Below are 14011 nucleotides of genomic sequence, written 5' to 3' on the forward strand. Positions count from 1 at the left end.
TGACTAACTCTTACACTTAAATTAACCTATAATTCTTATTTATGTTTAGTTACATGGCTTAGTACCTTTTCTCAGTTCTGCCTTCACATCTTGCTTCCTCTGTGTCTGGCTGGCAACACCTGACTCAGGCTTCCTATTCCCACAATTCTTCTCTCTGCTTTTCCCACCTATAATTCCTGCCTGGCTACTGGCCAATCAGCATTTTATTTATTAATCAATCAGAGCAACACATTCACAGCATACAGAGCAATATCCACAGCAGGGAATATTTTGTGTAGAGCTGATAAATGTCTGGGACAAAGGTCTTTGGGGCAAGGGGTAGCTTCTGATCATGAGAACCCACCACTTTCTACACATGGGGCTGTGGTTATCAGTGCCAAGGCTATGGTGGATTTTGTATATAGTGTCCTTGAGTTATCCTGTGTTCCTCTGTGCAATATTATCTGATTTGCCTCCTTCTGAATTTATATACTTCATTTTAAAACTATACCCATTGTGTTACATTAACAAGTAACTTGCTGTTGAATTTGGTACAAACTTTCAGCCAACTTGGGTTATACTTGTCCTTAGATTGGAAGCAAGGGCTAGGAACTAGTGTGCTTTGTGATTTCAGCTCACTGGTTCTGTCACTCAGGCCTCACTATCCAATCAGAGCCTCCAGCAGACCCACCAGTCAAATGGGAGGGCACTTCCAGGAGTCATGCTTCTGACTCAGCTCATCACCTGAGGAAGTCAGAAGTTGTCCTGTGTGTTGTGCCTTGGCCTTTATTGTGGGGAGAGTGCAGGTCAGCTTGCCAGCTGCACTATGGTGGGTGAAGACCTGCATTCCATAGACAGGGGGTGGGGTTGGCATTAGGGAGTGAGGGACCATTGTCCCCATGTCAGGAGGAGTGACTGGCCATGGTGAGTGAGGGGCTGCTGTCTTCAGACTGGGTGGGCCTGTTGAGCATTTGGAGTTGATATGATTAGTCCTCCCCTGGTTGGGTGGGAGTCAGTGGCTAGAAAAAAAATTGACATGTTCCTGCTGGTCCTATGTAGTTCTTGAAACTCCCTTGGACAGGTTGGCAGCCTCTGAATAACCTCACTCTGATGGCTGTGATTGTGCAGAGCAGTGGGAGCAGGACTGTGCTTAGAAATATTCTTGTTTTTGACATCACTGTGAAATGATGTTGCCTATAGTGCTTGTACTGTCACTATGGAAGGCAGATTTACAAAACTCAGAGACCACTGGTCTCTCTAGCATCTTCCAGAAGTTCTGCAGTTTTAACATTTAACATTTAGGTTTAGGTTCAATTCAGAGTTAATTTTGTGGAGCTTGTAAATGGTATCTTGGGTTTACTTTAGCACTACCTGTTAAACTGTGATGTAGAAGAGTAGAATAGATCATAATAGAATTGATAAGAATAGGATTTACTCATTCTGTAAAGACATTAAGTCACAAAGTAAAATTTAGGTAAGGTAGGGCTCCATCTCAATTATCCCAAAGATAAGTAATATGCTAATCATGCCTGTTAGAGAATAGTATGATAAGATGGAAATGTTTATTAACCAGGATTAATGCTTCATTCCCATAACAAAGAAGACACACACTATCCGAGCATTTACATTTAGACATGTAAAAAACAGCTTAGTCATGAACCCTGCTATACTAAGGCTGTATCTGATAACAAGAACCCAGCTATATCACTCACATAAAATAACTGGACACAGTCCTAGAACCCCCATGATGCCCAGTAGACAGTATATAAGCAAAGACCAAAAACAATGCTCTGTTCTGCACATGGAGAAAGATCACCTTGATCAGAAACCCTGTCTAGAGCAACTCTCCCAGGATCCTGACCCTTAAATTAGAGACTTCTGTTAGTGACTAGGCTTGAACTTCAGCCAACATACATTGCAGACTTAGGACAATAGTTAGGAATTTACATTGTGAACCTTATGTGATGACTATTAGAATAATAAAATATAACTTTTGATATACTAACTATGCAACTATATCTACCTCCTTGCTCACAAAGTTAGGATCACTTTCCTATGACTGATGATTATATAAAAGTCTGCATCAGAGTGAAGAAAGGAAAACTTCTACAAACCAAATGCAAGATAACAGATTTTTAGAGAAAAACAATGTATGATTTGTATTATATACCTAAAGCAAATTGTTTTGCTCTACTTGCTTTATAAGTCATAAGAAAATTTGAAAAAAAAATTATCCCAATTTTTCTGTGTATGTTTGTATGTTCAAAAGAATGTCTTCCATATGTTTAGAGGTAACACACCAGAAAAGAGGTTATTAGATCCCCTGATCCTAGAGTAGCAAGTAGTTATGAACCTCCTGATTTGGATGCTGGGATTAAATGTGAATTTAAGTCATCCCCAAGAAGAACATGTGCTGAGTCTCCTGCCAAACTTAGTAATACTTTTTACCCAATAATCTAGAAGTCTTTCACAGATTAATAACAACAAAATCTAAATAAATAAAGTATATAAATAATCCTATGGAATATGATTCATCAATATTAAGATTATTGTATGGTCAATTTGCACCATAAATCAAATACAATCCAAAGACAATGCCTAACAATTTATAACAGAAAAACTGACTACAACGCTACATGCAAAATGGAAACACTCAGAATGCTCAATGGGATTATGAAAAAACAGTACACATACTGACACAGTGTGACTACTATGTTTACCACAAAAAATACAATAATGAAGATTGTGTACAATAGTTGTGAAAGAATATAAAGGAAGGAGAGAAAAGCCAAAAACAAAAGCAGGAAAATATATTGGTGAAATTATTAAGGCACTCCACGTAGTTAAAAGGAGATTTATTTAATAGCGCAACTTACAAATTAAGGGATAGGTAGGTTGCGGGGTCTGGGGAAGGTGTATCGCAGTCCAGCAGTGTTCTCTGGAGCTCTGCTCAGTCCATCTCCACTGTTCAGGGTCCCAGAACCAAGAGAGTGCTGGCCCATCCAGATCTCTGGTCTCCAGGAGCCTCACGTGGCCTCACCTTGTAGGCATGACAGTTGCCAAAGTCTCAATGGGGGTTGGAACTTCCAGATCAAAGCTGGAATGACTATCCTACATCTCCCGCTTTTTGTCTAAATAAGAAGGTTCTAACCTAATACAAGACTAAATACAAAGGAATGGTTATCAAATATTGTTCAGGAATAATGAGGGATAATGACCTAGATAAGATGGAACTATAACTAATGCAACAATATCAAGCAAGAAACACATATTAAAATCCAGAGAAGTATAGAGCATAGGTAAATGGCATGTTACAAAGATCATTCCAAAAGGTGTCCTATCCTAAAGAACCTGAATCTAATATTTAATATGTTCTAGCTAAGATACAAGAAGACTGTAACTATAACTGCTATTCTTCAATCCCATCAAAGACCTGAGAAGGAATGTAATGGTACCTGAGAAATGGTAGATGGATGCAAGCAACTTTTGGGAATCTTGCAAGAGTAGACCAAGACAGCTGGCAGCCTGGACAGTCACCTAATGTTTCTCAGCATTGTTGGTGCATTCAAATTGACTATAGGCTTAGAGTATCTGACAGACCATTTTCAGAAGCAGGAATTCTGAAAGACCATCTTACCTTGTCTTGGCAGAGTACAGTGGTCGCTTTCCTTGTGTCCAGCTTGTCTAGAAAGGACAGCATTGTATTCATACTGTCAGCCATTGAGGCAAAGGCAGTTCTTGCCCAGTAGGCCATTTTGTGCCAAGAAGACAAACTTCCAAATGGAAATGTCTTAGAAGCTCAACATTCTCTCAGGATCAAATTGGTGCAGCCAGGAGCAATTGTGTCTCACATCAACAGAATTCTAAGTTATTTAAATGCCATATTCTCCAGGTCTATGAAGTGTTTGAAGATTACCTGTCCATCTTACCTATGCATCTGTAAATCTGGATAACCTAACTAATGTAACTATAGAGATGACAAGCATAGGTGACTATAAATCTATAAGTCTTATCTACTGAAATAACCTAAGGACTAAGGCTTCATGTAAACAAGGTAAACAGTCTATAAGCAAATGTATGGTAAAGAACAATGACTTCAAAATTGTGACAATACACAAGGTATTTATAACAGAGGTAGGAATATATCGTGAGATATGCAATATGACAATAATCTTAAATATATATCAATATACCAAATATCCTAAACAGAAGTAGAACATACATAAAGTATGACAGATATAAAATTACATTTGTATCAATATATAATATTACAAAGAAGAGTAAAAATATATGTACATTATAACAAATATAGTTCTGTATTTGTATCAATATACAAATTATCTTAAACAGGAATATAAAAATAGTTTACATTTGTATCAACATATAAGAATCCATAACAGTGTAAATTACAGTGCAAATTATCTAAGGCTGCTATTTTACTAAATTTGTTTACTAGTATATACAATAATCTACCATAATATCTTATATCTATCCATTCCATTTTTCTTTTCCCTTTTTTTTCAATTAGGAGAATACTGAGGCTAATATTTTCTTCTACCCCCAACCCTATAATCATCATCCATAACCCTGAGAATTATGAAACCTAAGGGAGAAGGGGCATAGTTTTCTTAGAATTGCTCCCTGCTGTTTAGGGGGTGATGTTATCTCTGTTGGGTACTGTGTGAAAGCTCAAATAGTTAAATCTCAGTTAGACTAACTGTAGGTTCTGCAGCAAGTCTTAGAGTGATAGGTAAGATTGCCTGAAATTCTGGCAAGAAGTGTAGTATGATGATGATTACCATGGTATCATTCTGGATTAGGTAGAGTTGTTGTTGTTGGGGCCCCATCTTCCTTGTGGAGACTTCAGAGATTGCTATTGGAAAAACTTATTTGTTATCAAAATGGAAAGTTTGGATTTAAAGAGGACATGTAAGAAAGGATTCTGAGAAATCAAGAGTAAGCATGGAGAGAATTAGAATCTTGAAGACAATAGTCCCCCCCCTTTTTTTAAGTTAAAAGGAAGATTTATTTAGTGGATAACTTACAAATGAAAGGATAGGTAGGTCGCAGGGTCTGGGGAAGGTGTATTGCAGGTCAGCGGTGTTCTCTGGAGCTTTGCTCGGTCCACCTCCACCATCAAGGGTCCAGGCATGGAGAGAGCGCTCACCCATCCAGATCTCGAGTCCCCAGGTGCCTTCCTTGGCCCTGCTGTGTAGGTGTGACAGTTGCTGAAGCCTCAATGGGGGGTTGGAACTCCCAGATCAAAGCTGGAATGGCTGCCGACTACAAAAAAATACCTGACTTTTAATCAAAAGAACAAAGGAAACTCAGCCACAAAAACTGTCACCTTGACCGATGTTACCCAGCTACCTTTCATTCTATGTCTATAGAAACAAAATAAACACAGTTTTCCCAACTCCCTCAAAATTAACTCAGAGTGTATAAGAATTAATAAGAAATATATTTGCTAAAGTAGTTCTATAGTTTCCTTAAAGTATAAATAAGTAGATGTTAATATGTTATATGTGAGTTTGTAAAAATGTGTAAATGTTGAGTGAGTTTATGCTTAAGCACACGTTATGTGGGTTTGTAAAGTGTAAATGTTAAGTGTGAATCTATTCTTAATGTATATGGTGGAAGAACCCGAGACACAGAAGGTTAGTGTCCCAGTAGACTGCAAAGTAGGCAGTCTGAATGGTTTCAAAAGCTCCAGAAGCCACTAAGAAGCTAAGAATGGTGGGTGCCAGAACCAGCACAAGGCATCCGCAGCTGAGATCCATGGAATATCAACGTAGCACAGAAAAACCTGAGCTAACAGCAAAAACGGTGCGGTTTAAAATATTACTATAACTAAAAAGGTCTGTCTGTGAGAACAAAAGTTGCAGAGACACTTGTTTGAACTAAAATTGTTAACGGCAAAAGTTTTGGTTGTAAAACGTCTCTTCATATTTGGAAGTGAAAGCCTGATACCAGAATTTATTTCTTGTTTGAAATCTTGAACTTAAAAATGAGATAAAATTACAAAAATATTTTGGTTATGGATTTCTCATATTTGGAAGGCTAGTACCAGAATTTATCATTTGAATTTTAAGACTTAAATGAAATAAACAGTAGAGATTTCATTGCAATGGGACAGTTTTGAGTAATGACCTAGGAACGGTTTTCTGGAATTGGGTTAAAAATGGAACTGTTAAAATGAAGAAATTTATTTCTACCTAGAATCAAGATGCAGTTTTGTGTATGCATATATACTTTATTAACTGGTGATTTATGAATTGTTTTGTGGAACTGTTTATGTAAAAATGGAATTACTTATGGAACTGGTTTTGTATTACAAATGGAACTGTTTAAACAGAAAAGTTTGGGTTTTCTAACTAGGCTTGAGATTTTTGCTTAAAATTATAAAGAAAAGGGAGAGTTAATATTCCTTAGTCTATTTAATTTAAATTGTTTGAGTGGATTAATGTCATGTTTTGTTAGTAAGAAATGCAAATGGGGTATACTGAGACTACTTTTAAAGTGTGTAAAGAGTTTTATTAAGAAACTGCTTTTGGATGTTTTGCTAAAAGTTTTCAAAGTGTTAATGGTTAGATTGAAAATATTGCTTTTCAATATGGGTTTGTAGGAATTGTATAAGTTTGGGTTCCTCTAACTAGGTTTGAGTTTTTGTTTAAAAATTATAAAGAAAAGGAGGAGCTATGAGATTGAATTATGTTCGCAGAAACCTATTGATATTAATACACCCTGGTTTTATGGAGTTAAGGGAATGTTTAAGTTTGATGTGAATACATCGAAGTTTTTCCTATGTTCTGTTAACAAGAAAATTCAAATGACTGAGTTAAAGTTGTAAGACAGAGAAAATTGTTAACTATATAGCACCATATATGCTAATTCAAATGCTTCGGTTAAGAGTTTGCTTTGAATTGTAAGATTGAGAGAATTGTGACTATGTATAGCAATATTTATCTTAACCTGTTAATGGTAATGATGAAGCTAAGGGATTCAAGAGTTTTTGGTTTAGAAAGGGCTTGAGGCAGCTAAGACTGCTATAGTCACCTTGGACCTAATTCAAAAGAGAAATGCCATCTGTATCATCCTCTGCTCCCATACTGGGAGGTGTAACAGCTATGGAGATTGCTGTAAGCCATTAATAGTTACTTTTTTTATATATTAAGAAGGGGGGACTTGTGGGAGCCTGTTCTCGGGTTCCTCATGGCTTTACCCAGCAGGTCCACATAGAGGATGATCAGGACCATGGACCTGAGTGCAGGTGTCTGAGATGGTCTGCACTTGGCTGTGCTGGGGGAGGAGGTCTTTTGCTCCACCCCTTGGCATCTCTATAAAAAACCCTGGGCCAGAGACAGTCAGGGCCCGTTGGAATAGATTCCAGGCCCTCTTGAGGCTATCCTTTATTTTCTATCTGTTTATCTCCGCAAGATTCTCCGCTATAAATTCTTCTAATATTTCCTGCTGATTGCATTCAAGAAAACTCTGGGGAACTGTGGGGGTGGTGGGTAAATGTCCCACAAGTATGTACTCACTCATAAGTGGATACTAAATGTGAGGGAAGGGATGGCCAGACTACAACCCACAACTCCAGAGAGGCTAGCTAACAAGGAAAGACCCTAGGATGGATGCATGGATGACCCAGTGAAGGAGAAGTGGATGAGATCTTCATGAATGGACTGGGTGTGGGGGTGGTGGCAGAGGGCGAGGAGTGGGGGATGAGAACATAGGGAAATAGGAAGGTCAAGCAGAAACAAGGACAGAGTAGGAGAGCAGGGAGGAAGATACCATGATAGATGAGGACAGCATGGGAATAGGAAGAGGTAGGGTGCTGGGGAGGCTCTCAGGAATCCACAAGTTTGACCCCACCTTGGTTTGCTGGCAATGGTCCAGAGGGTGCCTGGAGCAGTCTATTCTGTTGACCAGCCTGGCAAATAACCTGGCTGTCATCAGACTTTGTCCAGTGACTTATAGAGGCAGATACAGAGATCCACAGCCAGGCACCAGGCTGAGCTCCAAGAATCCAATTGATGAGAGAGAGGAGAGATACTGCAGGTGAGGGACGTCAAGATCATGATGGGAGGACATACAGAGATGACTGGCCACGCTAGTGGAAGCCCATGAACTGTGGGCTGGTGGCTGTGGAGCCCCCATGGGCCTGGACTAGGCTCTCTGGATAAGGAAGACAGTTGTTTGGATTGATCTGTTTGGTGGGCACCCAGGCAGCGGGATTGGGATCTGTCCCTGGTCTATGGGAAGGCTTCTGGAATCCAATTCCTGTGGTGTGACACCATGCATAGCCTTGGTGCAATGGGAAGGGGCTTAGTCCTGCCTAGGCTTAGTGTGCTGGGATCTGACTCCCCTTGGGAGATCTCGAATTAGGGGATGAGGGGATGTAGGATGGTTTGGGAAAGAGGCCTGGGGGGTGGGAGGAGGGAGGAGTGGGGATCTCTGGATAGTATGTGGGGTGAGTAGAAAATTTCATAATAAAGAAAAATGAAAAAAAAAGTAACAAGACTGAAAGCATTCAAGAGGGGAGGCCCATTTGTAGCACTCATGTTTGCAAAGTGAGGGAAATAAAGAGTGGCACTCTTCCCTTTCCCCAGCCTCCTGTTTTAGATGACCCTACAGTGGCTTCCACTCAGTTCCAGAAGGGTAGTGTGGGGGCTAGGAAGAAAAACAGCAGAGAGGAAGATTTTCTCTAGAAAAGAACTTGACAAGCATATGTAGTGAAACTTAATGAGAGAAAATTAGGTATGCCTAAGATATCAAACTTGACCAAAAGTACAGTGTAGCCACATTAAAATCTTATACACTGCCACAACTTGGATTGGAAACAGAATGAGAAACAGGTTTGGAAAAGCTGCAGGCCTCCTGAAGCACTATCACCAGCATCTACCTCAGCTGTGACATGAAGAAGACTTCCTAGAGAAGGCAGAGAAGAATGGAGGCCACACAGTGCCTGCCTCCTGGAGTGCAGTGTCCTGAGGCCAGCTGGGGGTGATTCTGTGCTGTCAGAGCTGGAAGCTTTTCAGTTGACACATGGGGAAGGTCCAAAAGACATAACCTGCTCTGAGTTAGTGAATCTCAGAGCAAAGGGGACACATCTGGGCATATTGGAAAAGATAGTATGAATTGAAGGGAGTCTGGATGGCCCGCCAGCAAATATATAATGATTAAAAGAACACTGAAAAGGCAAAAAAAAAAAAGAGAGAGAATTTTGTCATATCCAAATGCTTTACCACATTGATTACATTCTTAGGATTTCTGTCTAGTATTTGCTCTTTCATGCAGTTGAAGAGTACTATGACATGAAAAGGCTTTAGCACATTAAGAATTTACATTATTTCTCTCCAGTTTGACTTTTTCTATTTCTGCAAGGATAATGGCACATGAAAAAGGATTATCACATTCGTTCTGCTGACAGGACAAAGGTGGTGGTTTAATCATTTGCCTGCTTTCCCTAGCCTTGTCAGCACATCCATTCTTTCACTGGCATTAAAGTCTATTTCTTTGGGATTCCAAGATATACAAAGAAAAGTGGTGGAGACACCCCAACTTGTGGGACTGAGCAGCTAATAGATTTATGGACATTCCATTCACAGCTAGCTATTGCTGGAATGAAGCCTATAAGGCATTCATATATATATATATGAGAGAGAGAGAGAGAGAGAGAGAGAGAGAGAGAGAGAGAGAGAGAGAGAGAGAGAGAGAGAGAGAATCTCTAACTAATACATCAGGATTTCCAGTCAATTAAATTTCTATACCTATACATTTAGGTCCAAATTTTCAATTATAGTCTAACTACAGATCTGAAACACTCTTAGCAAATACCTCAACACCACATTGCATACATTTGCAGAAAGTATCTTTTCTTATTGTATGAAGCTATAGAATATGGGAAACTGAAACATAGGGTTGTGTTATTTCTGATAAAAAAATTATAAAATAGTATTAGCCATTAGATCCATGAATAGACTTTGTTATTTGCTTTGACCAAGTTGATAGGTACTTGTTACTTAGAAGAAAGCTACTTATTTATTGATTCAGTCTTGTAGTCATTCATGCTTTAAACCTATTACAATTCAAAAATTAAGTAAGTTGATGTTTAAAAGAGAAATACCATCATCACAGCTCCAATCACCAACAAAGGAGAAAGTAAACCCTATCTCTAGTTCTAAAGCTGTAGAATTTAGAATTGTAGTTAAAAGAGTGCATTATGGAGTGGAGATATATCTCTGTGGTTATGAACACTGACTGTTCTTCCAGAGGATTCAGGTTCAATTCTCTGCACCCACATGGTGGCTCACAACAATCTGTAGCTCCAGTTGTAGGGGACCTGACACCTTCACACAGACATACCTACCGACAAACCCCAACGCACAAAAAATTAAAAAAAAAATAAATTATTTACTGAAATTTAATGTCACTTTGTAAGTGGAGGTATCTTATTCTAGTATTATCCTGAATTAACACCTTTCCCAGAGGTATGTTTATATGGTTCAGTTGCTAGGCATGAAGATATAAAATTGGAACATAAAAGTGTTAAAACTATGTGATAGTAGTGCAGTTGGATTCTACAAACAATATGCACAAGAAAGTTTTTGGGTTGTTTTGGAAGTAAATAATGAAATTTATTTCACATGTTATTTTACTTTGGAAGTGTAAAATAACTTTGACATCTTTAACCCAAAATCTCTACTATGCTCTCTCACACACACAAAGCTTGTCATTTAATGGGTATTTGCTGACATTTGCTTTTGCTTTATGTTTGAAATATTTGCTATGTTTCAGGGATTTCTCTATGTGCATAAATTTGTAGTTGGTTGTTTTTCTTTTGTGGATCTGCCACCCAGCTCCAAAATAAATACACAGAGACTTAGTCTTAATTATGAGTGCCTGGCCTTAACTTAGCTTGTTACTAGCTAGCTTTTGAAACTTAAATTATCCCATTTCTCTTTAACTACATTTTGTTGCTGGGTTTTTGCCTTTTCTTAACCTATATTTCTTTTTCTCTTTTTTACTCTGTAGCTATCTGGGTGTCAGGGTGGTGGGGTGGCTGGGTGGCCAGCCTCTGGAGTCCTCCTTTCCTTCTTTTCTCACTACTCTTCTTTTGAGGTATTGCATCTTCTTTATTTTCTTTGCCCACCATCCTCACCAGTTTCTTCCTAACTATTGTCTCTGTCACTCTTTATTAGACCAATCAGCTGTTTTCAGCAGGCAAATTAACACAGCCTTATAGAGTTAAACAAATGCAAGATAAAAGAATGCAACATATCTTTGCACCATTATACAAATATTCCACAGCATAAACACATGTAACACATCTTAAAGTAATATTCCACAGTATAAATTAGTTCATATCTTACTATAGACAAGACCCGGGGTTTATGTGAAATTTACAGTCACTGAGCTATCCCTGTATTAAGATACATGTTACTGTGTGAGTTGTAAATCACAGTCTCAGGAGGAAGAACTGCATATAACTTAGTACTATGACTGATAAACTATAATTGAACTAAAAAATAAATAATTCTAATGGCATTCTGCCTTTTGCTGTTAAATCAAATGTGTCTCTGTTTATGTTTTAAGTGGAATTCTAATGGCTTACAGCAATAGGTAGTAAGTACTGCAGAAATGCTGTTTTGAATGACCAGAATCAGCAGGTGAAATGGTGCTGGCTCTCTGTATGAGTACAACCCTGACAAGCTTGGGTTTATCTCTGTAGTTTTTAATTAGAATAAATTAAAGTATTAGGTATGTATGCACTAATAAGTGCATGGGCACCTACTGAAATCCCAGAACACATTTAAGGAGCAGCCAACACCCACTGAGGTCATGGTGACACACACACACAAAGACAGAAGACACCCAAAGAGGGACAAGGGCATCTGCTGAGGGAAAATGGCACATTCTAAGAGGCAGAGGCACCTGAGGACCAGGGCAAACTGGAGAGAAAAATGGGGACATTTATAGAAGATATGGGAGCATGCAGATGTTCTGGGACACTTACTGAAGTAACAGGACACATTTAAGTAGCAGAGATAATTATTTAAGGAATGGAAACACCTGCTGAGATCATGGGGACTTACATAAAGACAGAAGACACAAGAAGAAAGAAATGCCATCTGCTGAGGACCTGCTGAGGTCATGGGGACACTTACAGTGGACACAAGGCATGCTGAGTACCTGGGACACCTGCTGAAGGCACAGGACACCTGAAGAGAGGCAAAGGTACATGCACAGTGGCAGGGCCACCTGCTGAGGGAATGGGAACACCTGTCAATAGCTTGGGGACATCTGAAAACACAAGCACCTGCTGACCTCAGAGGGCATCTGCAGGAAGTCAGGCACACCTGCTGAGTGACAAGGCTACCTGTACAGGCACAGGAAAACTACAGAGGACACAGGATACCTCTATAGAGGCAGTTGAACCTGCAGAGGACACAGGACAGGTTTAGAAACCTGAGGCGTAGGGGTACCTGAAGAGGACACAGAGCATCTGTAGAGGACAAAGGAAACCTGCAGAGGTCACAGGACACTTATACAGGGCAAAGGGCACCTGAAGATGGACAGAAAAACCTATGAGGAGACAAGAAATGTGAAGAAGGGCAGGAGCACCTGCTGAGGTTGCAGGACATGTCTTATGAGCAGGGATGCTTATTCAGGATGAGCAAAACCCACTGAGGTCATGTAGATACTTACATGAAGACAGAATACACCAAAAGAGGGCTAAGGGCATCTGCTGGATGCAAAGGACACATTCTAAAAGGCAGGGACACCTGTTGAGGACCAGGGCAAACTGGTGATGGCTTGGGGACATCTACAGAGGATACAGAACAAAATCAGAGGTTTGGGGCAGCTGCAGAAGTCACAGGAAAACATCTGAAGTCACAGGACACCTGATAAGATGCAAGTCTACCTGTTGAGATTCTGGGCCACCTTATGAGGACATGAGGGCATACACAGAGAATGCAATATATCCAGAGTACCTGGGACATCTACTCAGGGCACAGGACACCTGATAAGATCACAGGACACTTGAAGAGAGGGGAAATCACATTCAGTGTGTCACAGCTAACTGCTGAGGGCATAAGAACACCTGCAAATGGCTTGGGGACATCTTCAGACCACATAAGACCCCTGCTGACTGCACAGAACAACTGCAGAAGGTCAGAGCCACCCTCTGAGGACAAATGACACCTGACAAGTTGCAGGGCCACTGCTGAAGACACATGGGCACCTGTAGAAGAGCAGAGCCAACTTCTGAGGGCACAGGACACCTACAGAGGGCAAGTGTCACCTGCTGAGGGCACAGGACTCCTAAAGAGTATGCAGGACACCTGCAAAGAGGAGATGCTAACTCATTAGGGAATCAGACACCTGAAGAAGATTAGGGTTACCTCTTAAGGGAATAGGACACATGTTAAGGAACAGGATTCACTGCTAAGGGCACAGGACACTTAATAATTAACAAGGCCACATGCTGAGGGCAGAGAACACCTACAGAGGACTCAGAATACCTGAAGACAGGCTGTTGTATGGATGAAAGAGCTTGTTGTACTTAGATTTTTTTCTGTCAGATTATTCTCAAACTTGGTAGCATCTTTTCTGGAGACCTGGGGAAGGAGACTATTAGAGGTTGGATTCCTAAGAGTTTCCATCAATGAGGCCTTTAATGCTTCTTATATTCTCTTCTATTAAGCATTTTAACATTGTTAAACTGTGTTGGAACAAAAGTACACACAATGGGAGTACACCATCTAAAGTTAGACTTGTACTTTGCAGGACACATGAGGATCATGAATTCAAATGTATCCCTAAATCATTACTGACATCCAAGCCAGGCTCAATAACAAACAACAAAATCTCAAGGGAATTTGTGAAATATGAAAAACAAAACCAGGGAGAACAACACACCATCCTTTCACAGACACCTTTACTTAAAATGTATGATCACAGGTTGCCTGATATTTAAATAAGCAATGGACAAACTTAGGTATGGGAATCTCATTCTATATATCAG

This window comes from Peromyscus leucopus, chromosome X (genome assembly GCF_004664715.2).
Source record: "Peromyscus leucopus breed LL Stock chromosome X, UCI_PerLeu_2.1, whole genome shotgun sequence".
In the NCBI taxonomy this organism is placed as follows: Eukaryota; Metazoa; Chordata; class Mammalia; order Rodentia; family Cricetidae; genus Peromyscus; species Peromyscus leucopus.